The sequence below is a fragment of the Lutjanus erythropterus genome, chromosome 16 (genome assembly GCF_056507025.1).
Source record: "Lutjanus erythropterus isolate fLutEry1 chromosome 16, fLutEry1.hap2, whole genome shotgun sequence".
NCBI classification, from domain to species: Eukaryota; Metazoa; Chordata; class Actinopteri; order Lutjaniformes; family Lutjanidae; genus Lutjanus; species Lutjanus erythropterus.
In genome coordinates, this window is record NC_139332.1 from 26,956,625 (window position 1) to 26,981,038 (window position 24,414).

The following is a 24,414-nucleotide window of genomic DNA, read 5'->3' on the forward strand; positions in this document are numbered from 1 at the left end:
GTGCACTTCCTGTACATCCTGAGCTGTATATAGCCATAGTGTACAAGTGTAACCAACAGCTGATATGAACAAACTAACCACTGGATAGTATCTTTTAATATTCACGCACAGTCAGAGAATTCACACCCAGTGCCATGATCGCTTGTGATGAATATTGTTTTTTTTTTTTTTTTTGTTTTTTATTTGTTTGGGGTTTTTTTGCGCTCCAGGTTCTGTGATTCAGCCGCCGTCTAAGCGGCTGTGTGACCGTGTGTGTGTACTGCAATATCTAAGGAGACACCCAGCAACTAATAATCCCCTCTAGACTTTTAAAAATGCCATCGCACTGCAGCGAGACGCCCAGCTCAATAATCACGTCTCTTTCATAGGCTTATAAGTAAAGCTGCCCCCTCAGTCTACTGTCGTCCAAATGCCACATATTCCCCCCGGACACATACTGTGTACCCGCTGCGATTGCATGTGCAGTGCAGCTCAGATAACGTGTGAATGGACTATACGGACAATCCAACAAGAGACAATGTTGTACAAAAACCCAAAGTGGCACTTGTAGATAATGTACAATATGTTCTTTTTTAATTTTGTACCAGCCAAACCGCTGATATTTATAACTATTGCCTATTTATGTACAAACTGTTCTCCTGTACATACTCAACAGTCAGTTGAAATAAAAATCTTTTGCAGTATAAACGCTCAGGAGTGCCGTCTCCATTCTTCTCTGTTGTCGTCCTGTGACTGTGTTCTCACTTTCTGCATCAGTCTTCACAGGATCCCCCGTCGTCTTCTTCCTCTCTGCCCTCGTGGTTTTACCGTCACTCTCCCTCCGGTTTCTGGCCGCCAGGTTTTCGTCTGCTCGCCTCCCTCCTCTGTCCAGTCGTTACCTCGAGGTGAAAGAGCGTGGAAATGCTTCATTAGCTGAGGACAGAAAATGCTCACCGAGTTTAGTTAAACTCACAGAAAAAAGGTCCCCATTCAGCAGAGTCATTTGAGTTCGTTCGTTGTTAGATCTCTAAAGGACGGAAAATCTACTGTGTAGAGTGATTTCAGCCCAATCTTGGAAAACAGTAATGACGGCGACCTCAATCAGCCTTGAAGTGACGATATTATTCAAAATTTGATTCAGGAGTTAATTGTCTGCTCACAGAGTTAATAACTAAAACTGTTTAATTAAGTTGTGCAGCAGAGATAAGTACATTTACTCAGGTGTTGTATAAGTTTGAGGTTCCTGCACTTGATATTTTTTCCATATTATGCTAATTTATACTTTAACTTCACCTAATTTCAGGGTAAATATTTAACTTCTTACTCCACTGCATTTATCCTGCAGTCTTGTGGTGCTGAAATAATGAAAAGTGTGTCCAGACTTTTCACCGGTACTGTGTAAGATGAAAGCTTCAAAGTGTTTGTATGATTGAATAGAAACATGAATTACACTAGTCTCACCATACAATTGTTAAAACTCAGTGGAACTAAGACTCAGGTGCAGAGATGCTCACAGGAAGCGAGGCTGAGTTTGACAAAAGTCTGTACTGACTCGTCAAAAAACTGCAAACGGTGCAGGCAGGAAGAAGATGAAAATCCATAAACCAGGAACAAACAAACAAAAAATAAAAAACACTGAAGCAAAGACTGGAAAATAACACTAGAAAACAGAGAACACGTGAGGGAACAAAGCAGACAGTCTCTAAAAAAAAAAAGGCATGGAAACAGGTGAGTATAAATACACAGGGATGACCACGGGGAAAATCAGGGGCAGGTGAGTAATTGGCAACAGGTGGAAACTAGCAGAAATCAAATGGGTGGAAAAAAGAACAAAAGCCCAAAACCATGACAATAATAAAGACCAGTTGGCCCTAAACACAAAGTACAGCTGAGGCTGATGGGAATTTCATTAGTTTTTTTTTTTAAGTATTTGCACTGGTTTTGTGCTACTGAAACACTCCAGAACGACTCACCACCATTTCTTTTCTTCAAGTGTGTGTCAGGCAAGAAAACCAATAAAAAACTATGGGATGGTCAAAGTTGTCACATGTATTTCACATTATTGTGAAATAATTCCTGACAGCGGTCACAATTCACAATAATGAACTGCCTTCAGTACAGTATCCCACATATTATGTGGTTACTTACCCCCAAAAATCATAAATTTGATATTTAAAATAAATAAATAAATATAATGCTCTTATGGATTTAAAATTGATGAAAATGATTTTTATTGCTCCTCCAGAGTCTATGATCAGAACTGTTCAGAACTGTGTCCATAGCAACAGCCTGTTCTTCATAGCAACAGTCTGTTATACAGAAATAACAGACCTAAGAATGCTATAATTGACCAATCAGAATCAAGTAACAAATATGTGTAATAATGTTGGTTAATGCATGGAAACTTGCCACCTGAGGGACAGCGGTTAACTGACTTAAGTGAAGAATTGTAATAGTTTGGATTTTTCAGAGTCACTTCCTGTTTTATTTTGGTATATCTTCCTTTGTGTGTCATTGTTAATTTATTTCCTGTCTGATTATTTGCACCTGTTTGCACCTTGATTGCCCTCACCTGTGTCTTGTTATCCTCCCCCTCCCCACAGTGTATTTAATCCTGCGTCTTTCAGTTTTTAGCTGTTTGTCCTTGTGTCATGTTGAAGTCTCCTCACTTATACTTGAGTATTTGTTCCCCTCTGTGCTCTTTTTGAGTTTTGGTACTTTTTGATCCCTCATATTTTGGATGTATTGTTTGGTTTTACCTCGCTTTGGTTGTGGACTCTCCCTGCCTTAAAATTCACATAATATTGCCTTCTGTATTGTTTTCTTTTAGTTAATTAAATATCACTGAACTGTACCTCTGGGTCTACAGAAAAAAGTCAAGAGATCACTAAAGTTAACAATTCACCCGAAGAGAATACAAATAAATTAACCAAATTTAATGAAAATCTATAAAAGATAAATAAATCACAGCCTCGTGGTTTTGCTTTAAGAAAAATAAGAGAATCACTAAAATTATAATGATTTGTAGTAGTAGATATTTCAGACTGGAGCAAACTGACTGGGTTAAACAGACCAGACATCATGATCTAAAAGTGTTAACTCTGACGGCATGTGACTGACAAACTCTGACATTTTGTTATTTTCTAATGTTCTCAAAGTAACAGTAAACATGCTCTGATGATTTTGATGCATACTAGATTATTAAAAGCAAAGAATAATTTAACAGAACCCTCTTAAACAGAAGTAATTTCCCCCCTCAGGATCTGCCCTCTTGGCATTTGTTCATGCAAATGATTTAATCTGTCATGAATCCAAATTGGCTGCGTGACTGTGAGTGAAGAGAGTCAGACTCATTAGTATTAGTTACCGCTGCGTTCTCTGTGAACACGACCAGAGGCGGCAACAAGCTGGCACCACGCTCTGAGAGATAAGGGTTCCAAAAGGGTTCCTTCTGGAGGTTCTGGAGAACCCTTTTTGTGAAGAAAGTGTTTGTCAAGGAATCGTAAAGAGCTCTTCAAGGATTGTTGAAATCCTTGAACTTTCATCAAGGGTTTTTTTTTACCATAATATAAAAGGGTTCTCTGTAGAACACTTTTTGCGGGTTCTAGATAAAAACCTTGGGGGAAAGCAAGGTTCTCAGTAGAACCTCGAGTGTATTCTAGATAAAACTCCTGGGTAAAAAAAAAAGGTTCTCAGCAGAATTCCCATGGTGAGAACAAGATAAAACCCTTGGAATACAAAATGTTCTCTGTAGAACCCCCTGCATGTGTTCTAGATAAAACCCCAGGAACAAAAAAGGTTGTCAGTAGAACCCTCAGATGTATTCTAGATTTAAACCTTAGAACAAAAGAAGGTTCTCAGTAGGAGACTGTAAGTGGGTTCAAGATAAAAGTCTTGGAATATAAAAGGGTCTCAGTAAAAACCTCTGGGTGGGTTCTAGATGACAACTCTTTGACTATAAAAATGTTCTCAGTAGAACCTCCTGAGTGTGTAGATAAAACCCTTGGTAAAATAAACATTTTCAGTAGAACCCCATCGGAGAGTTATAGATTTTAGTTTATAGATTTCTAGATTGGAACAAAAGGTCCTTGGTACAACCCTCTGAGTAGGTTCCAAATAAAACCCTTAGAATATTTTTTTAAAAAAAGGTTCCCACTAGAACCCCCTGGGTGTATTCTTGTTAGCACCCTTAAAAGGTGCAAAGGTTCTGGATAGAAGACCATAACCCCAGAGAGGGTTCTGGATTGAACCACTACACCATACAAGGATTCTCTGCAGAACCTCTCACAGGGGGTTCTGAGTGGAACCATTCACATCTGGTTCTAGGTATAACCTTTTATGTTGGGTTTTAGGTAGAACTCTGAAAAGTTTCCAAGTGGAACCTTTTTAAAAGGTTTTACCAGGAACCAAAAGCAGTTCTCCAATGGGACAAGCTGAAGAACGCTTTACGGTTCGGTTCTAGTTAGCCCCTTTATTTCTCAGCGTGCACACGGCCCAGTGTGTGGACCGCATTATGATTCTCAGTGCGTCTCGTCCTCGGGGTCGGAGACGTCGTCTCCAGTCGTGACTCGTCTCCTGGTGGCACCGGGGCAGACGGGGATCATCACAGAGGAGGCCGCTCAGGCTCCTCACGCCGCCGTACGTGCTCGCCTGCAGCAAACATTTTTAGAGAACTTAAAGTCGTGTTTTGTCTGCCGTGGGCGGGAGGAAGTCGGCTGTTTTCTTTTGGTGGTATGAAACCCAAAAAAAGCCTCCAGTACGTGATGCATCGACATTGTAATGACAGGGGCAGGGACCTCTGAAACATTTTGATTGTACCCCAGACTCCACGACTGAACAATTCAGACTCGGACACAATTGCTTCTTCTCATATCTGATTTGACATTTCGTTGCTATTCCAGCCGTGTGATGTGCTTTGATAGGATGTGACCGCTGGCTACTTTTTCAAGGATTTTTTTTTTTTATCCAAACCTCAGTGCAGCCAGTTGTCTATGCTGACTGTAATGTGTTTATAATGCTGAGGAGGAGGAGGAGGAGGAGGAGGAGGTATGAATAACTGTGATGGAATTTAATCAGCATGCCTGTGGAACTGAAAGGACAAAGGTCTCGAGTTGTTATCACCTTGTTTTTTGTTATTTTATTCTTTAATGGCAGAGAACAGAGCCTGTGACTGAGCTCCTGGTTTCCACTCATCAGTGGCGGTGATGTGGACGCTCGTTTTATAACCAGCGAGAGAGAGAGGCTGAGCAGAGCTGATAAGAGGGCAGAGGGGCTGCTATGAGGGCAGGAAGTGTTTCATAAGAGGCCAGGGAATGTGGCTTTGGTATTCAGGAGTGTTTGGTAAACTGGGAAAAATGCGCCGTGTACTGTACAACAGAGACAATAATGTTTATGTTCCTAACAAAGCTTAAATCATATCGAATCACTGCAGTTTGTGAATCCTGCAGCCGTGCATTAGCGTGCACATTCATGCAGCCTCATTTTCCGTAAACGAAAAATTTCAGTATGCAAAGGTTTGAAAGACTTTGCAGACTTTGCATTTGTGAGTTCTTGTACATACAGGAAATGGAACAACTGCTTAAAAACATGAGAGGGCAAGTAGCACAAGTCTCCTAAAACTTTCACAATAAACCTCAATGTTGCATAAATTACAACCTCACTTTCAAAATGTTGTGCAAAATGTAAATCAAAACCAGAATGCAATGATTTAATTGAATACAGTACAAAGACAAGATATTTAATGTTCAAACTGATTTTGACTTTTATTCTTTTTTGTAAATATGCACTAATTCTATGTTTCAGAAAGACTGAGACCACTGTGACACATCACCTTTTCTTTTAACAACACTCAGTAAGTGTTTGGGAACTGAGGACAACTGAAAGGGACATTCTTTCCCATTCTTGCTTGATATACGACTTCAGGTGCTCATCTGTCTGAGGTCTCTGTTATATGCTTCATAACACACCACACATTTCCAACAGGAGACAGGTCTGGACTGCAGGCAGGTCAGTCTATTGTCTGACCTCTTTTACTGTGAAGCCACGCTGTTATAACACATGCAGAATGTGTCTTGTCACTGTCTTGCTGAAACAAGCAGGGACGTCTCTGAAAAAGACGTCTGAATGGCAGCGTATGTTGCTCAAAAACCTGTGAAAGTTACCCATGATGCCATGAGCGCTAACACAACCCCATACCATCACAGATGCTGGCTTTTGAAGTTAGCGCTGGTGACAATCTGGGCGGTCCTTTCCCTCTTTAACTCGCAGGACACGATGTGCATGATTTGTGAAAACAATCGGACTCGTCAGGCCGTGTTTCTGGAGGTTGTTGAAGTTACTTTGCATCACCTGCATTTGTAGACGCAGCGACAAAAGTTGTAATTTATCATCTTAAATTAGAAAATCATTACCACCATCATATAGTACCACCTGCTGCTGTTTTGTTCAGATTAAACCATCAAAAGGATCATTATCAAGCTAAAAACTGGGACTGGCCTCTTTGAAATCACATCAAAAAACCTAAATGTGGAGTAACCGGAAATCTATGAAGACGTTAAGCACATTTTTGTCATTCTTCTGACTGTAAACACAGTCCGGCCTTACTCAGGTTTCATTGTGTTGACTCTGTAGAATATGTTCCATGTTTAGGATATTAACAGTCCAGGAGGTCGAGACGGAGGAAACGCAGACAGAGATCACAGCTCCGTCCAGACGGCGTGCCGCCGCTGCTGTGACAGCGGGCCGGGCCTCTGATGGAGACTGGCCTCATGAACTGTTTGTCTGTTGTCTGAGCTTTATATACTGTTCATTATGAGCAACTGGAGTCAAGTCAGCCAGCACAAAGGCAAGGTCAATAATGTGAAGTGATCTGCCCGGTCAAAAGACTTGGCCTGATTCCAGCCATTGTCGAAGGGGTGTTTTTTTCAAAGCAAGCATGCAATCCCCTTGTCTGCACTCACGCTCAACTTTTGAGTATTTCCTGCGGAGGAATCAATAAGACAATAGCAGCGAGTGGCTCAGCGGTCAGCGTGAAGCGACAAGCGCAGAAGTCAAGGCTCTTTACTGCATGATTGAATGTTTGGATATGCAAAGTGGCCGTGACAAACTGTAAACAATATAATTCCCAGAGAACAAAGGAAGTTTTTTAGGAGGTTTTGATCGAATTGAAAAGGTTTTCCAGTCACCTCTGTGAATAGCAGGCCTGTCACACAATGACATAACTGAGACGAAGACCGATTATTCCACATGGTATCTGTTTTTTATCACATCTGTCTCTGCAAGATTAATTTAACATCCAGTGTATATGACAGAAATGGAATGTAATATTAATATGTATGTTTTCGTTGGTGTATAGTCGCCTAAAAAAAGAATTGTTTTTGTTTTTTAGAGCAGGAGTGTCAAACTGTTTCAGTATTATAGCTGCCCTCAAAGGGCCAGCTGTAAATGTAAGAATATATAAATGCAAATACTTGTCATCATATTACATAATTGCTGCTGCAATTGATTATTTATGATTTTAGTAATAACTTAATCATTAATAACTAACTCTGAAAGTAGAAATCTGTAAAAAAAAAATAATGGTAAGCAGACATTCCAGCGTACAACTATCGCAGCCTGCTAAAAAACAAAGAAAGAAAGTAGCAAAATAGCAATAATTAATAAGATAACAATAATGATTGACTCAGCTTGATTAGCCTCCAAGCAACATTTCAAATGCAAGGAAAGGCTGAAGTAACATGTTTGCAATCTGCAATCTCACCAACAGATGCCACTAAATTCTACACACTGGTCCCTAAAAGAAGAGGTCCCAAATTCTTGGTCCTGCCTCTCCCTCCAGCCTGCAACATGATGTCAAAAATATAATATGATCTGGCCTGCAAATGTATTTTTACTAGTTGTTACTACCCTTCAGTTGGATACAACTGAAAAAAACATACAATTTTGTTTAAAAATGTATTTTATGTAGGTATTTCTGCAGCGTCTGTGTTGCAATTTGTGAAAAGAGAAGAAAAGAAAAGCTTGTTCCACAACATTTCTTTATCAGGAAACACAGCAGCAGAGCGGATTAGCAACTTATCAAGTGACATTTAAGATCAGTTACGTCGCAAAGCTCGAGTTTTCACTGCATACATTTGTGGCGTTTGATGGAAATACAGACAAAACTGATCTGTTTCCATCAGGAGTATTAACGACCAATTCAAAGGTGACAGAAGAGTGGAGGGAGATCACCTATATCCTGAAAAACAGATGTGATGCTTTTTAAAACATCTGGCAGCCTTGTATTGAAGATATAGAAACTTTACCTTTGTCAACTGTAGACTAGTGTGTCACTATTTAATAAATGTTTGTTTTTTTAATGATTATTATTATTATTTGTGCAGTTATTATCATTATTCTTAAAAATTAAAGATGTGAGATGACAGTAGCATCATTGGACCCAACAAATTTTAGTTTGAGACCCCTGCTTTAAAGTAACTGTAAGCAATCAGAGTACAGGAAACGTAGTCACCATTAATAAAGCTAATTTTGGACGTCACCTCTTCTTCCTGTTTCTGGGACAGGTTATCACAGTCTGTCCTTTTGGTTTAATTATGCTGAAGAGAAAAAAAATAGCCTTCTTCTTCTTTCGCCTCCATTGTTCTGCAGAGCGTCTGCTCGTCACTCCCCCGGCTTCTCCCGTTAGTTAGGAACAATGCGGGATCCCTGCTGGGTTCCTCCTTCGTCCATGATTACTTTCTGATGAGGGACTATTGTCTCGACCAACAGTGGTCGCGTGTGAGGGACAGTATGACAAACACCGCTGGTTCTCTGGCTCTGTCTCCAGCAGCAGACAGGAAGGACTGTGAATATGAAGCCTTACGGACTTTGAACAATTGGGGCAGGACCGTAACATTCCCCAGGTCTTCAGTACACATCTGATCTCTGGGCCTTTTGACATCCACTTCATTTATGTTCATTTTATGTGGACCGTTTGACACAGATTTGTGCTGATATACTGCTAAAGTTATTGACTTGACCTGAACTGTTAGATGAATTTTATACAGACATTCATAATCGTTACAAGATGTGTCACCTGACATTTAGTCTAGTGCCACCATCAGATTCAATTTATCCCAGGTCTTTTCTCTTTTTTTTTTTTTTTTTTTAGCTTGAGGCCCATTTCTGATGATTCGATTTCTGTGCACCACCTTCCAAAAACTGATCCATTTTGTGTCACTGCATCCAACTGCATGTCAACTAACTAACATACTTGACTCTGAACTGGTGTGATGATATTAAAATCTAACTGCTCGCTGAAATTATGCATTTTATTTGCACTCTTTTGTCTGTATGAACACATTTCATTGTTTTCTTCTCTTCCTGAAATTGTCTATTTTCTTTCTCGGGATTCCCGTCATTTATCATTTACTTAACATAAATTAGGACCTCATACCTTACTTGACTGAATTTTATTGAATTTATTTGAACACAGGGGAAATTTCTACCATACCAGGGCTCTGGGTGTGACTGGTACTTTCTTTGTTTCTGTCGGTCTTTCCCATGTGTATTTGCTTGTTCAAAAATAGCTATTTTGCTTTGATGAAAAAAAAATCTTTAAAGAAATATACTTTTTCATTTACTCACTGTATTTCAAGGTGAAATGGTCATATCTTTAAAGATTTATTGACAGAAGAAGCACATGAACACCCTGAACTTTTTTATGATTGCAATTATTTTCCATGACTTTCAAATTATCGACATTGATGTTTTTGTTTTATTTTGTTTTTGACGCCTAATTATTACATGCATTTCACCACAACCACCAACACAATTTTGGACCTCAACTTTCATCTTACCTGACAGTGTGTTTTTATTTTCATCGAGCCTCACAGAGCTGCTGCAGTTCTTAGTCTTGTTAAACAACTTTAACAGCAGAACAAACGTTATAGAGATTATAAATGATCAGTCATGAGATGTGTAGCAGCTGTACAGAATAATAAATGGACCTGGACAGCTGCACTCTCTCAAAGCTGCACATTAGGTTGTTATTCTCCTTAAAAGCCACAAGAGAGCAGCATCACATCTCTCATTCTGCGACTGGATCAGACCTGCATCACCCGCTGGGATCCCCAAAGTGATTCATCCTCGGAGCCGCTGGGACTGACGACTGAGTCAGAGAGCCCATCACTCATTTAGCCGGTCAATATCCGATCCAAGCAGTGATGATCCCCTGTAAATCGAGGCATTAGCCTTACATTCACCTGTGGCACAGTGGGACTGATGGCCAGCTCCACATCTGAGGCTGAGGCAGTGCTGCACAGCGTGGCACAAACTGGAGGAGTAACTGGAAAAATAAACTGGGTTTAACTGGTCTGCAGAGAATAGTTAACTGTGTTTTTTTTATTTATCCAGAGAAGACTGACTGACAGCTGCACACGTCACACCTGTGAAGAGTCAGTAACATCCAGCTAAAGTAGATGTTATCTCCAGGTACAGCAGCTGACTGACAGGTAATTATCCATCCGTTTTCTACATACACCTTCTTATCCTGTGCAGGGTCTCACGGGGGGCTGAAGTCCATCAAAGCTCACACTGGGTGAGAGACAGGGTCCTCCTGGACAGGTTACCAGTCCATCACAGGGCTGAGACAGAGACAGACTTACACCTCCACGCCTACAGACAGGTTAGAGTCGCCATTTCTCTGAACCCGCAGGTCTTTATGTTGTAGGAGGAAACTCAGGAACCTTAAGGAAACTTACTGAGGCAATGGGAGAATATAAACTCATAGGTCCAGATATAAAATGAGACTTCCACAGCTGTACTTAGACAAATGAAGTGGGTATTCTCCAAAGGGAAGGTAACACGGAGCACTGGAACCCTGGTAAAGAGGCAGAGTCTATATAAAGGAGTGGGAACTTCACCTGGACCTATCTTCCTACACTGAGACACACCTGAGAGAGCAGACGCCAACCAACAGACAGATGAAAAATGACAGCAAACACAAAACACCACAAAGACATGCAAAATAACCACAGAGAGGTGAAAAAACAACAACAGATGGACACAAAAACGACAACAAAGAGGTGCAAAATCACAACGGACAAGAGAGGAGATGCAAAATGACCACAGAAAACTGTAAAACGACCACACGGAGACACAAAATGACAACAGATGCAAAATAATCAGAAAGAGATGCAAAAAGACAACAGATACAAAACAACAAACAGGGACACAATGACAACAAATGCATGCAAAACTAGCCACAGACATAATATGATCACAAAGACATGCAAAACAGCAAAACAGACCCAGAACAACTGCAAAGAGAAGTAAAAATGACAACAGAGAGGTGCAAAATGAAAACAAACGCATGAAAAATGGCCACAAGAATATGCAAAACCAGTCACCTAAAAATAAGAATTGTTGTTGTTGTTGTTGTTGTTTTTGCTCAAGTTTTTGCTAAAGTCTGCACAGCACAGGACAGTCTTTGTTTGGTTAGGATCCCTTTGCAAAATATGTTTGAAGCCATCATTTTAATAGTGAAACAAGAAAACAATTACATTTGGTTAAAACTGGTTTGTGTCTAGTGATGTTTTATTCATATTTTCTGATGATTTCACCTTTTTATACATAACTGTACACTGCCCTCCCTGATTGTGCCGTCCAGCCCAATATTGTTTATTTTCTTGGCTTGTTCATTTTATGTTTAATTTTCTCCATCCCTCCTTTAACGTGGCCTGTATTTAGGTCGTGTTTTATCTTTTGCAAAATCTGTATTTTGGTAGAACAGTGCACTGAGTGTGCCCTGAATATCACCAAGTCATATGTGGAAGACATCAATTTGTCCAGAGGATGCATTTTCTCATTGTTTTGAGACAGACATTGACATGTTTTTGCTAGGATTTTAATGAGAAACTCTGATCAATCTGCCTCTAAAACCATTCTGCAAACATCTGCAGAAATATCGTCCATCCTTGGAATAAAATGTGCTTCGAAGAGTCTTTCTCTTTCTTTCCCTTCGGGTAGAATTTTGTTTCTCTTCCCTTTTCAGACGGACAAAAGCGATTAGATGTCGTGATAAGAGTCTCCATCAGATGCGATGTGTGTGCGTTTGAGGATGACACGTTTTGCACAGTGTGATGATAAGACAGGCTGAGATAGCATCACGCTGCACACTGAGTATGTCGGATGCTTTTCAGACACAAGACTAAAGGATTTCCTCCTTCATCCACTCCACCGCTCGGTTATGTAATGTGTTCGCATCAGTTATAACTGCAAAGTGGCTGGTGGTTTCTTGATCCAAATGAGTTGTGCTATAAACAAGCTTCCTCCTCATCAATAATGGATTCCCACCGTAAAAAACGTTTGTCATCGCTGCTCTTCAGGACCTCCAGATCCCACCAGAACAGTTATGTAACACCAGGGCCGGTTTAGAAACTTTTCAAGGGGGAGGGGGCAACACTGGGGCGCAGTTTTAAACAGGGGGAATACATTTGTAAAGTGGCAGAATGAGTAAAAAGGCCCGGTTCTTGAGAATCATAAAACATACATCCATATTAGAGTTACATACATTATGAATTTAATGTTACAAACTAATGCTAAATTAACAACTTTAAATGTTCATAATTTAAGAAGTCATACGCTAATTATTGCACACAAACTAATAAAACTATGAGGTGATGAACTTTATATCCAAAAGGTCAAAGGTCAACTTCACTGTGACGCGACAACGTTCAGATCTCTATCAGTCGTTTGTCCCCCTCTGTAAAAAATAGTCTCTAAATGAAGATAGCAGGTTTTTCACTGGAAATTATTAACTGAAATCACACCTGTATAGTGAGAACTTCCATTTTGCCATTTCATAATACCTTGTATTGAATCCTTCAAAGTTACAGGTCGATATAGAGGTAAGTTTCACATTAAAGTCCTTCGAAGTCTTCACTACAGACATTATATGAGTCTGGACAGACATGGAGGTAAACTGTAACTTAACTTACAAACGACTGTGAGGCTGTTATTCTACTTTTCGACTGCTCTGTTTTATACGACCATTGTCAGCTGACTTCTCATTCTTCTTATCCAGCTGCTGGGGGCTGCGAGTGATCAACAGTTGCTTCAGTGTGAAATCTTGTTTCAGCTTGATTCAACATATGTGGAGGTCGTGTTAATGTTGGCAGAGCTGCAGATCTCTGCTGGTTGTATCTGGCAGTTACGGTGGCATTGCAGTAGGTGCTTCACCATCTGTTGCCTGGTGGGGATCTGCACTCTACTGAGTGACCTCTTCTCACTCAACGTGAAATAAAATCAATAAATATCTGATATTTGTAACTCCTGGACAGAGACGTGTCAAAGGTCCTCAGCTCCTGTCCATTAAAGCAAGAGACTAAAGTTGTGCCTTTTAGAGCCATGAACTAATGCATCGTATTGTATTTTCATCTGTCTGTCTTTCTTTCTGACTGTAAATCATTTTTGAGCAAAATTTATTCCAAGGTTATAAAAACAAAGAATTAATGGATTAAATAATAACACAAAAAATGCATCTATTTCCATGCAAGAAATCTTCATGTTTAATGAACTTTCAGGCTCAACTTTTTTAAGGTTAACAGAAAAATGCAGCTCCATGACAGTTAGGTTGGCTTCATGTGCTGAGAAAAGCTGCGTAATGTGGTTGAAAGCTCGGGTTATAAATGGACTTTGTAGATCTTCCCGTTCACATCAAGATTAGTTTCTGTCGTGATTGTGTTCCTCCACAAAGGATAATCCAGAGTTGCATCACTTTCAACCAAAAGCCAAAAAGGTTTTCATATATTTTACAAAAATGTGTGGACCAAATTTTATATAATCACTCAGTAATGTCAAACATGCTGGTAGCTATTTAATTAGAAAGTTTCAGGATTACTTTTTCACTAATGTGAAAAGGGGTAACTCCAGAAACATTTTTATAAAATAAAGGGAACTTGGAAGAAACAGATGAAAAAAAAAAAAGTTGTTTAAAATGAGTTCAACTTCCCATTCTGCACTTCCCATAATGCAACTGGGTAGCTTGTTGTTGTTCTCCAAGACCAAACTCCCAACTTTATACCCACAGAGCTATTGAAGGCAGTTGTTTTTAATGACGCCCTGTACAGTCTCTTATTTTGAAAATCTCTTGCATTGGATGTTTTCAGCTTGTCTGTATCTGTCAAATCAACCATAAATAAATAACAAGTAAACATCTCTACAAAGAGCTGGTGATGGTACAAATGTTTAGCTCTGCCAATTTCAGATTTTTTTTTAAATTATTTCTCTATCTGTGATCACATGATTGATCTAGAAATAAAGAGCGTCTGACCCCGCCCACGCAGTGAAGTATACTCCATCCCCTCCCTTCACTGACTCTGACAGGAGCTGATCAGATTTGGTGCATAGTCACTATTTTAAGAGGCCGCAGTCAGCACAAATCCAGCATTATGTTTTATTACATAATGCTACACCTGCCTGGAACTCTCTCTCTCTCTCTCATCCGGTGCTCAGCAACCTGCAGGCTCAGTTCACACCTGCCAGCACATCACTGTCGCATTCCTGCTCAGCACAGCTCCACTAATCGGCATTTACTTCCAAACCAACACTGGCGGAAAGGTCAACGTCCCAGCCAGCAGACTGAGAGTAATGAAAGCGCCCCCGTCCCTCCCCTCGCCGAGAGAAAGTCACAGGATGGCAGACGAAGCCCAAATCGGCAGCGACATCTCAGCGGTGGCTTGTTACCGCCACCAACCCAGTGTGCTCAATCAAAATGTCAGGGCCCAGGCCTGGCAGGAAGGCCGAGGCGGGTCTGGAGGGGGCCTGATAGGGGTCCACCATTGTCCCCTCAATCTAGAAGAATGTCATCATCCTTGAATATGGCATTTTACTGGTCAGCCACGTGTTGTACGGGGGCGGAGTCAAAGGGCGGAGCCCCATGGAATCTGATTGGCCACCACTGATGCCCGTCCTGCCAGAGTCAGACAGTGTCATGGATGGATTACTGAACAAGACTAGCAGGTTCAGGCCAACAGATGTGAAAGGGGGCAAAACAACCACAAAGAGGCCACAAACAACAACAAAAATATACAACAGACACTAAATGGCAATAGACACAAAACTACCAAAAACAGATACAAAATGGCTACAAACAGACAAAACATCCACAAACAGATGCAAAATGACCGCAGAAAGAGACAAAACGATCACAAAACAACTACAAAGAGACACAAAACAACTGCAAATAGCTGCTAAATGACCATAGACATGCAAAATAACTTCAAATACTGCAAAACAACTACAAAGACAACAGCTACAAACAGGCACAGAGCTGACTACAAAGAAACACAAAACAACTACAAAGACGCACAAAACTACTGCAAAGAGATGCAAAATGGCCACCAAGAGACACAAATGACTGCAGAAAAGCATAAAACATCCATCAAGAGACTCAAAAACCCATAAAGACACAAAATGCCCAGAGAGAGGCACAAAACAACTACAAAAGACACAAAACGACCGCAAAGAGGAGCAAATGATCACAAACGCACTAAAAACAACCACAAAGAGTCAAACAACTGTAAATATGAGAAATTATCACAAACTACAAAAAGATGCAAAATGACCACACAAAGACGCAAACCAACCACAGACACAAAAAAACAACCAGAAAGAGATGCAAAATGACAACAAAGAGACGTGTCGAAGGTCTTAAACCTGCTATGGGAAGCAGCTTTTGGGTTGTAGATCTAAAACTGTATTAACCACTGAAATTATTTGGCTCAGTGAATGCCCAGTGACTCAAACTGCCAAAAGTGGTTTATTTTAACTTGCTCCCCCATCCCTGCTGAGGCTCGCTTGTTCTTTTATGTTGAAATGATCCCAACACATGTAGGAAAACATTTAGCTAAGGATTTATTTTAGCTGAGGATCTGTGTGATTTTTGGATTTGACATTTCCACACCACAAAATTATTGAAGAAAACAGCGCTCGGGAGATTGACGTTTGTAATCAATACTTTGATTAAATCCTCATGTTAGAAAGATTGTAGCGAAAGTTCCTGGAAAAGATGTTGACAGATCCTTTTAGTCTTAATATTTCACCCTGCACCCTGTTTATATGGTAGAAAATGATCCTGCAGGATGTTAAATTACTTTATTATGTTTATTTTCAACATCATTCTGGGGAAAGAATGTCTTTAGTTTGGGTGAAGAGGATGAAGTGATATTTTAACAACATCGTACAGTTGGGAAATGTCTAAACTAATACTCTTTCTTTCTTTCTTCTTCTCCTTAGAAATAGGCGATGGGTGGGTGGGTAGATTGTGGGGTAAAAATAAAGAGCAAAGAGAATGAGTCACCGTTCCCTCAATCCCAGTCTGGATATAAATACATCCACATAGACACTCATACACGCATACGATTCTCCACGCGTGGCTGACATTACATAAGCTGGAGCGTGGGAGGTGTGATGCGAGGCATGTATAATTCATCAATGTGGGACTCAACTGAGGGGTAGCTCTTATACCCAAGTGAGCCCCCGAACACATCACCGACGTTTTGGGTTGAATTTGATGCTCGAACCTTTAGAATCAGACTCGAGCATTAAATCAGTCGGTCGCAGCGGCAAGTGTAAGCTGACAGAGGCTTCACACGGCGGCGCCGAGCGGTTATCAAATATGACAGAAAGTGAGGAGAAAGATCAGATTGTCACAGTGGTGAAGCAGAAGTGGAAACACGAGGACGCGCTGAAAAATTTTCCCAGGAGTTGCTGGAGGAGGATAGTGTCATTTCACTTCAAATAAACCAGAGTCCGTTCAATTTAAATTCACTTTCAACCTGCAAGAACTGATTTTTTTTTTGCCGCAGCTGTGAACGCAACACTGATAATCACTATTTAAATTGATGTGGTGAACTTGTTGTCGGCAAATAGTTACTTATTTATGCATCAACATGTGACAGGATTACATAATTACAATACAAAAAAACTATAATGGTGTAACCACACAAATCAACCGCTAACATTAGTTATACAGACTGACTGCTAATGTTAGCTACACAGGCTAGCTGCTAACATTGGTTATACAGACCAAATGCTAAAGTTAGCTACACAGACTGACTGCTAATGTTAGCTACACAGACTAGCCGCTAACATTGATTATACAGACCTATATAGAACTATATGTACACAGCGAATCTTTCTCATATAGGGGCATCAGTATTAAATTGATAATGTTTTATACCATTAAAAACCTCCTTACTTATATAACAACTGACTGAAGTAGAGCTTATTTTACTAATTATATGTGAAGACTTAATTTGCAAAAAAAAAAAAAAAGATAAATGCCATTTTAAAATGAATGAATCAACACCAGTTTGACTGATATTCCCCTTCAATAAATAAATAAATAAATAAATAAATAAATAAATAAATAACATGATTAATAAAAATTGGAAACATTTACAAATGTAAAAAATCTATCAAAATCAAAAACATCTCAACATCAGTTTGGTTAATGTTCCCTGGATTGCACACACACACACACACACACACACACACACACACACACACACACACACACGATTTAGGAAAATTAATAAAACTGGATATCTGTTTTTGCAAATGAACCTTTCATATGCTGTTGTCACATGGATCAATTAAGGACTGAAGACATGAATATTAAATGTACTTGATATACATTTTTAATGCAGGTACAGAATATAATCAAAGACAGGTGTAGAGTGCTTCTTCAGTGTGTTTCAGTTTTGTCCACAGGGGGCGGCAGAGAGCTGAGAACATAACAACCACTGTATGATTCTCCTCTGCAGTTCACTCAGAGTAAAGCCCACATATATTATTCCATTTACATAATCCGGTATGTACGCTGCATCATCCTAAAACAATTTAATTTTCCAATGAGAAACCCTGGAATGATAAGGCTGTTTTCTATAAGTCGTCTGTCTATCAGAGAGGGGAAAAAAAAAAACCTCATGAAAGCCGGAGCTGCTGCAAGAGAGCGGTGAAGATATGAGAGAGCAGCCCTGGGGGAAGCCTTAGTTTGATTTTGATTACTGCTTAATATACTTAAACTACTTGAAATCCCATGTTTCAAGTTCACAGTGCTCATGTTTGAGTGATTTATTCCCAGGGAAGATGGTAGAAGAAGTGAAAGAAGTGTTGCTTAATTTATAAAAAGCCTTGAAAAAATATTTGATTTGATATTCACAAGAACCTCTGCCAACAATTTGAGATCAAATATGATACGTTTTAATATTTGAGTTTGATGTGAGGGCAAAAAAAATTAATTAGCAATGCCTTTAGGTCATGTAGCTGCACATTTGTGATAGTTTTATAATACTGAAAGCATTTTGTGTGACCCTGCCAGTAAGAAGTAACCTACTTTCACACACTCAGTTCTCTTTGGGGAAACACTGTGTTTCATATGTCAACAACACTAAGATGGTTTCATTTCCTCATGAATGTCAGATGACAGCGTGGAGAAACCAAAACTTACCAGTTTGCACAAACCAATCAACCCAAACAATACACAATTATTCTCAAACCAAGTTTCATGTGTTTGTTACATTGTGCACATTTGATAGGTTAGTTTTGATTTTATACCGCAATTATGCAAGAGCTCCACGTAAAGGGATAGTTCTCCCAAAAGTCCAGACGTGCTGTTTGCACACCATCACACCGCACACACACACACAGTTCATGTGCACATGAACGTGCCTCCAAGCTCAGGATCTACAGGGAAGATTCAGTCTAAAAACATGATGTAAATTACCTTTTTTTCTTGTCAAGTCAGATCTTTAGGAGACTTGGATTACACCAGACGAGCAGTCTGGATGCATTTTATGTTACTTGAGATTGTGTGAGATTCCTGTGAAACTCCAGCAGTGTTTTGTGCATTCAAAAACTAAATCTGACCTTCTGTCGACATGAGGGTGACTAGATAATCACTGGTTTTTCATTTTGGGGTCATCCTCTTGTCATCTTCTACGTGAGCTGCATACATACTCGCCAACCCTCACGATTTTCCTATGAGATGCCTGTTTTTCATCACCCTCTCCCTATTTCCACCTGGGATCACAATTTTCCCATATTTCTTCTGTGTTTGGCTTTGAACAGTGTATATATGACTACGACTCTAAAAATTTACTGTTTCCACATGGAAAACAATACAGCTAAACCAAAACTGGACTCTCTGGAACAGTTAATTAAGAAAAGTTTTAAAGGAAAGGCGGACACATTTTGTAAAATCTGCCGTTTCAGTTTTCTTTTAGGGGCAAAAAATAAACGAACCAAAGAAAAGTTCATGGCAGAGATTTATGTAAGTTCACACCAAAGGGGCAAATTATTCTGTATGTTTTCCTGAGAATTAAAAACTAAAATTAAAAGTATTTGACGTGGAATTTCTGTTGCAGCGTATTTATTGTTTTGCCATTCTTCTTTAAAACTCACCAAAATAAAGGAAATAAAGCCTCTGAAACTCAAATTATATTGGTTTGGAAATCCTCCCTGTTTTTGAGGTATTAAGGTTGGCAAGCATGGCTGCATCTCCATATATTTGTTGACTGTTTTGCAGATGGGCTCTTGGAAAATAATTGACAAGTGTTGAGATTTTTGCGAGTTTTTCCAACCGACTCTTCGTATTTTTAACAGACCGAATGTGGATTAAACATTTAGTCTCCTCAGACAAGAACACGGACTAAAGTTTAACTTGCTCATCTGGAGCAGAGAGCAAAAACGGGCGGGACTTATGATCAACTGGAAGAGAAAACAAAGGTGCATGGTATCCTCCACTGTAAACATCTATAACTGTTTCAGACTTGGTTTAAATTTGACCTACAGTGCTTACCGTGTAGGTGCACTCACTTTGAGTATTGCTTTCACATGAGGTGGTTTAGATTTGACTTTCTTTTTTCGAAATGTCAGCGTTTTCAGATCATAGTCATTGATTCAGTAATGACAAATGAATCGTAACCAATTAGACAAATGTGAAAACCAAGGATCAAGTTTTAATGTGGTACAAATCTGAGCTGAAAAGCATCACACAAGGTCGATCTGCAAGTCAAACAGCACATTTACCCTCCAGCTCTCAGAGAACAATTAACTGATCAATAAAATGCTGGAAATACTGGAGGTTTTTTGCTGGAGGTTTCCCCGTCAAACTGGTCTCCCTGCTTTAGGCGTTGCAGTGCTTTGACGTTCCCCAGGGCCCGTGCTCGCAGGGACAGCGGAGGGTTATTAAGCGCTGTGTGTTACCCATAAATCAGCTGATGTATGAAGTACCAGGGGAGCTGTATCCGGCTCCTCCTCTCCTCTCCGACTAATGCAGCATTTTTCCAAGCAAACCAACCACCAGTGTGTTTCTTTGTTTCCTGCCCTCTTTTCTTTTCCAGTGAAGGCTCTAAAAGTAGCAACAATACAGCTGACATGATTTTTTCCCTCCACTTTTTTTTTCTCCTTCTTCTTTCCGCGAATGTTTTCCAGGCACTCAGAGTGCAAACAAGTGGAAAGCGCAGGCATACCATGAAGACTTCGATTTAAAGGACGGGGTTGAACCTTCGGGTATTTAAACATCGCTGTGTCATACTTTTAGATATAATGAGAAAAAAAAGAGCATCTTTCAAAAAGCCTGCAAAAATAATCTGCATTCATGTTTTTCTCAGGTGCTGTTTTAAAAAAAGAGGTAGCCAGGTTTTAGATGGCCCTTTTTCACTTTCAGTTCAGTATTCCTTGAAGTCGTTTGCCATCTTACTTAGAGAAATAGTGAGCCGATGAGTCAGTGCAACATTTCGCCACTTTTGCCACTTTAAGGAAATTGAGGGCTTGCACTCGAGAAAAGAGCCACAATCTTTCCAATTATTTTACTTTTCTTTCACATTTCTTTATTCCATTTTTTTCTAATTATTTTGTATTTTTGTGCCTAGAACAAGTCTGACCTGAACATTTTGTGTCTAACAATTATCATAGTTAGTCTTGAAAAACCCACAAAGTGTCATTTGTGTGTGATGTTTACAAAAAAAATCTTGCTCAGGAGTCGGTTGCAGCTACCTTGCATAAGCTGAAACATTTTTTGCAAAACCCTTCACAGAGTGGAGTTTTATACGTCATTAGTTGTAAATTAAAATTAATTTGCACCAAATAAATGAGTTTTTGATCCTTAAACTTACGAGCTGAGCTTAACTTTTATTTAGCAAAATTAACCAACTGACAAAGCTACAACATTAGACTGAAAGCAAAAGAGAGAAAAGACTTTAATTAAAATTTCACAATAAATACCACAATATACAAAGACTTAATTAGGAAAACTTCTAAATTATTATACTAATACTGTCAGTCTAAAGTGTTGTTCAGGTTAGCATAATTGGATATATCTGCTCACTCTAAAATATATTAATAATTTCTCCATGTAGGATTAATAAAACTAACTTGCTGAAATTTACAAAGGATTTGCAGTTAAGTTTAATATATAATCTGCTCTTCTATGAATGTAAATATTTATTAATGAGGCTTTTTATTATGATGGTTTGTCGTTTTTAAAATGTGGGTCCCCAAGAAAAAAAATAGATCAGATGGTCTTTAGAAGGCAGAGCTTGCTTTGTTGTAATATTAGATGGAGGTAAAATGATTGATTATTATATGTGAGCCTTTACAACTGATCAATCGATGTGTGCACTGCGGTGAAAGACAGCTTACAGCTTACAGCTTACGATGCAGCTCTTCCATAAGGGCACCTGCTGAGGGACAGTCTGGGAAACACTTGTAGGAAAAGAAGTTCCTTTCCTAACGTAAACCACAGAAACCTTTAAAGAGCGCTAAGGTACATCGAAAACTGGGAAACATGGTCCTGGTGTTAACTCAGTAAGGACTTCATGCAGCCAGTGCAATGGTTTCCAGATAGTTAAAGAAATCTCAGAAATTTCTAAAACAATAAAAGGCAAATTTAATTAGTTTCCTCTTTGCTAGCTATGGCCTGTTTTTAACCACCGCTGCCACAACACGTATGTTTAGCGACAGTAATCTAGGAAAATACAGCTACTCCCTTTAATATTTCTTCTCTACTCCACCCTGGAATGGAATCATTGAATTTCTGCTCCTCCTCTCAGAGTGGTGTATTTACTGTCATAGAAGCAGACACTCAAAGCATTTTCCCTTATTAGCACAGCCTGGCCTTCGCAACGGCAGGGATTTTTCCTCTGCGGGTAACGTCACTGGAAATGTTGACACAACATCAGGCTTCTCCCGAGAAAAAAAAAAAAAAAAGCACTCTTCTGCTTCAGGGTCCAGGATTTCAGTCTGGCCTCCCTCAACCCGACATCATCCCACTCAGCGACGCTGTGGCGATGTCGTCAGAGCTCCGGCTCGGTGTCATCCCCTGGTCTGCAGGTCTGTGCCTGAATGGAAACTCTGCAGGACTGTAGTAAAGTCTCTGGCTCCGAGCCTGTGCCACTGACTCAACGCCGGGCAGGGAAGAAGGATGTTGGCCCTGCTTTAAAGAGTGGCTTAAAAAAAAACTTATTTTTTCCTCTGGACAATATGTGGGTCACATGGGAACAGTGAAAAAAGGGGAATTTATTTTTCCTAAAGACTCATTTTGCAGGGCACCGAGCTGGATGGTGCCACTGGGGTTGAACGGGGCACGGAGACGGGGTTTACCTCAGCTATACTTTTCCGAGAAGCGCTGCGTTCAAAGCTGGCATCGGGCAAAGTGATTTTCTCACCAGGGATTAGAGCAGGGCGTAAAATCTTTCACTTAATGACATCTTTCCACTTCTGCTCCACTGATTAAACATCAAATCCACACACCGTACGATGCTTAAAGTCGGCCTTAAAAGTGGCTTTAGGTTGAGTGGATTCCAGCTTTAACCAAGGAGATTTACACAAACAAAATCTCCATATAAAATGGGTCTAAATGTCAGCTTTTTTCACACAGTTTGTCTAATCTCGCTCAGCGCTGCGTATGTCTAGAGGTGAAACAAAGGCAGCTGATCATGTATTCACTGCACAGCTCGACACAGCTATGATGGATGACATGAGAATACCATCACATGTTCTCCCTCTGAGGGCCAACAGTCATGTCTCCTCACACACACACACACACACACACACACATGCACACTACGTACTGTCCTTCCCTGACCTTTTCAATGATAAGCATCTCTGGATCTGTGCCCGGCTGCATGCTTTGGGACAGTTTTTTACGATCCCTACATGCCTGAGGACGTCCGCAAGACCTCGAGAGTTCATGGTTTCGTTTCTTTAAAGCAGTTGTTCCCAAAGACTGGGTTGTGACCCACAGGTGGGTCACAGGAGATCTTATTTTGGGTCCCAAATAAATAAAAGACTATGACGGAAAATGTGTGTTGTTTTACTGTTAATTCTGTCCAAATGCAAATTTAAGCTAAAATGTCATGTTGTTTTCCTGATAAGAGGAAATAAAGACAGTGAGCTGGCCTGTTAACTCAGCCTAAATGAATGTATTTCTCATTGCTAAAGTTTTTATCTGTATATACTTTTAATATGAGATGCGGAAATTGCAGTAAAAATGGTCATGAATGTTCATGTATGTACAATCTTGGGTCACAATTGTTTGTGTTTTTTTTGTTTTTTTTTTTTAAAAAGTGGATCCCCAGAAAAAAAAAGTTTGGGAAACTGTTTTAAATCATGTGACGATGCTCTTTCTGCACTAAAAAGTACAAATCATACATGGGAATGTTATAAACACGTCTTCACCACAGCATGGCCTGATTTTAACCTGACTTTCTTTCTCTCTGCAGAATAAATGAAGTGGTTCCTACAAGAAACTGTTCACAAGGTCTGTGGATTATCCTGAGTAACCAGGTCATTTCTTGTCACTTTGAACACCACAGGCCGAGTGCCATCTCGTTCCATTATATTGGAGAGAAGGCAGACATCTCTCCAATCAATATCTCCAAAACACAGCAACTCACACCAAAATAATCTAGATGGATAAATAGAACTATATCTAAGAGGAAAAATATGACACTTGATCTCCCTTTCTGAAAACCCTGAATCAGAAACCTCTTCCCTTCTCCTTTCTTTTTCTTTTATTTTTATGTATTTACTTATTTTGGTTGTGTTGTTTCTGTTTATTTATTCATATATATACATGGCAAATAATTAATTAATGTTGTACATCCAAACCTGCGAAGATTAATTATAAATCTATGAATCTGTCTGTTTGCGTCTGCTTGTCTGTCCGTCATGTCGTCTATCAGCCCATGTTCCTCACTGTCTGTAGGTCATGTCTGTGAGTAAAACTACACACAAGTGGGTCTGGGGTCAGGGCTTGATGACTAAATCTGCTTTTTACTTTATTATTTTTTGCTAAAATTTAATTCCTGCCTTGACAACCATTCACTTTTTCGTCAGATGATCCTGATCACACGGTGGATACACAAACCCAGTGAGGGTAATTCTAGA

The 24,414-nt window shown here is 39.7% G+C and overlaps 1 long non-coding RNA gene across 1 annotated transcript; it reads right to left on the reverse strand.

The window, feature by feature from the left end:
* Positions 1-551: 551 nt before the first annotated feature.
* Positions 552-2,025, reverse strand: LOC146313208 (uncharacterized). Its single transcript, XR_014772042.1, has 2 exons — positions 1,494-2,025; positions 552-878 (listed from the first exon to the last, which is right to left on the reverse strand). It is a non-coding gene; the product is annotated as an uncharacterized LOC146313208 (long non-coding RNA).
* Between the last annotated feature and the right edge of the window lie 22,389 nt (positions 2,026-24,414).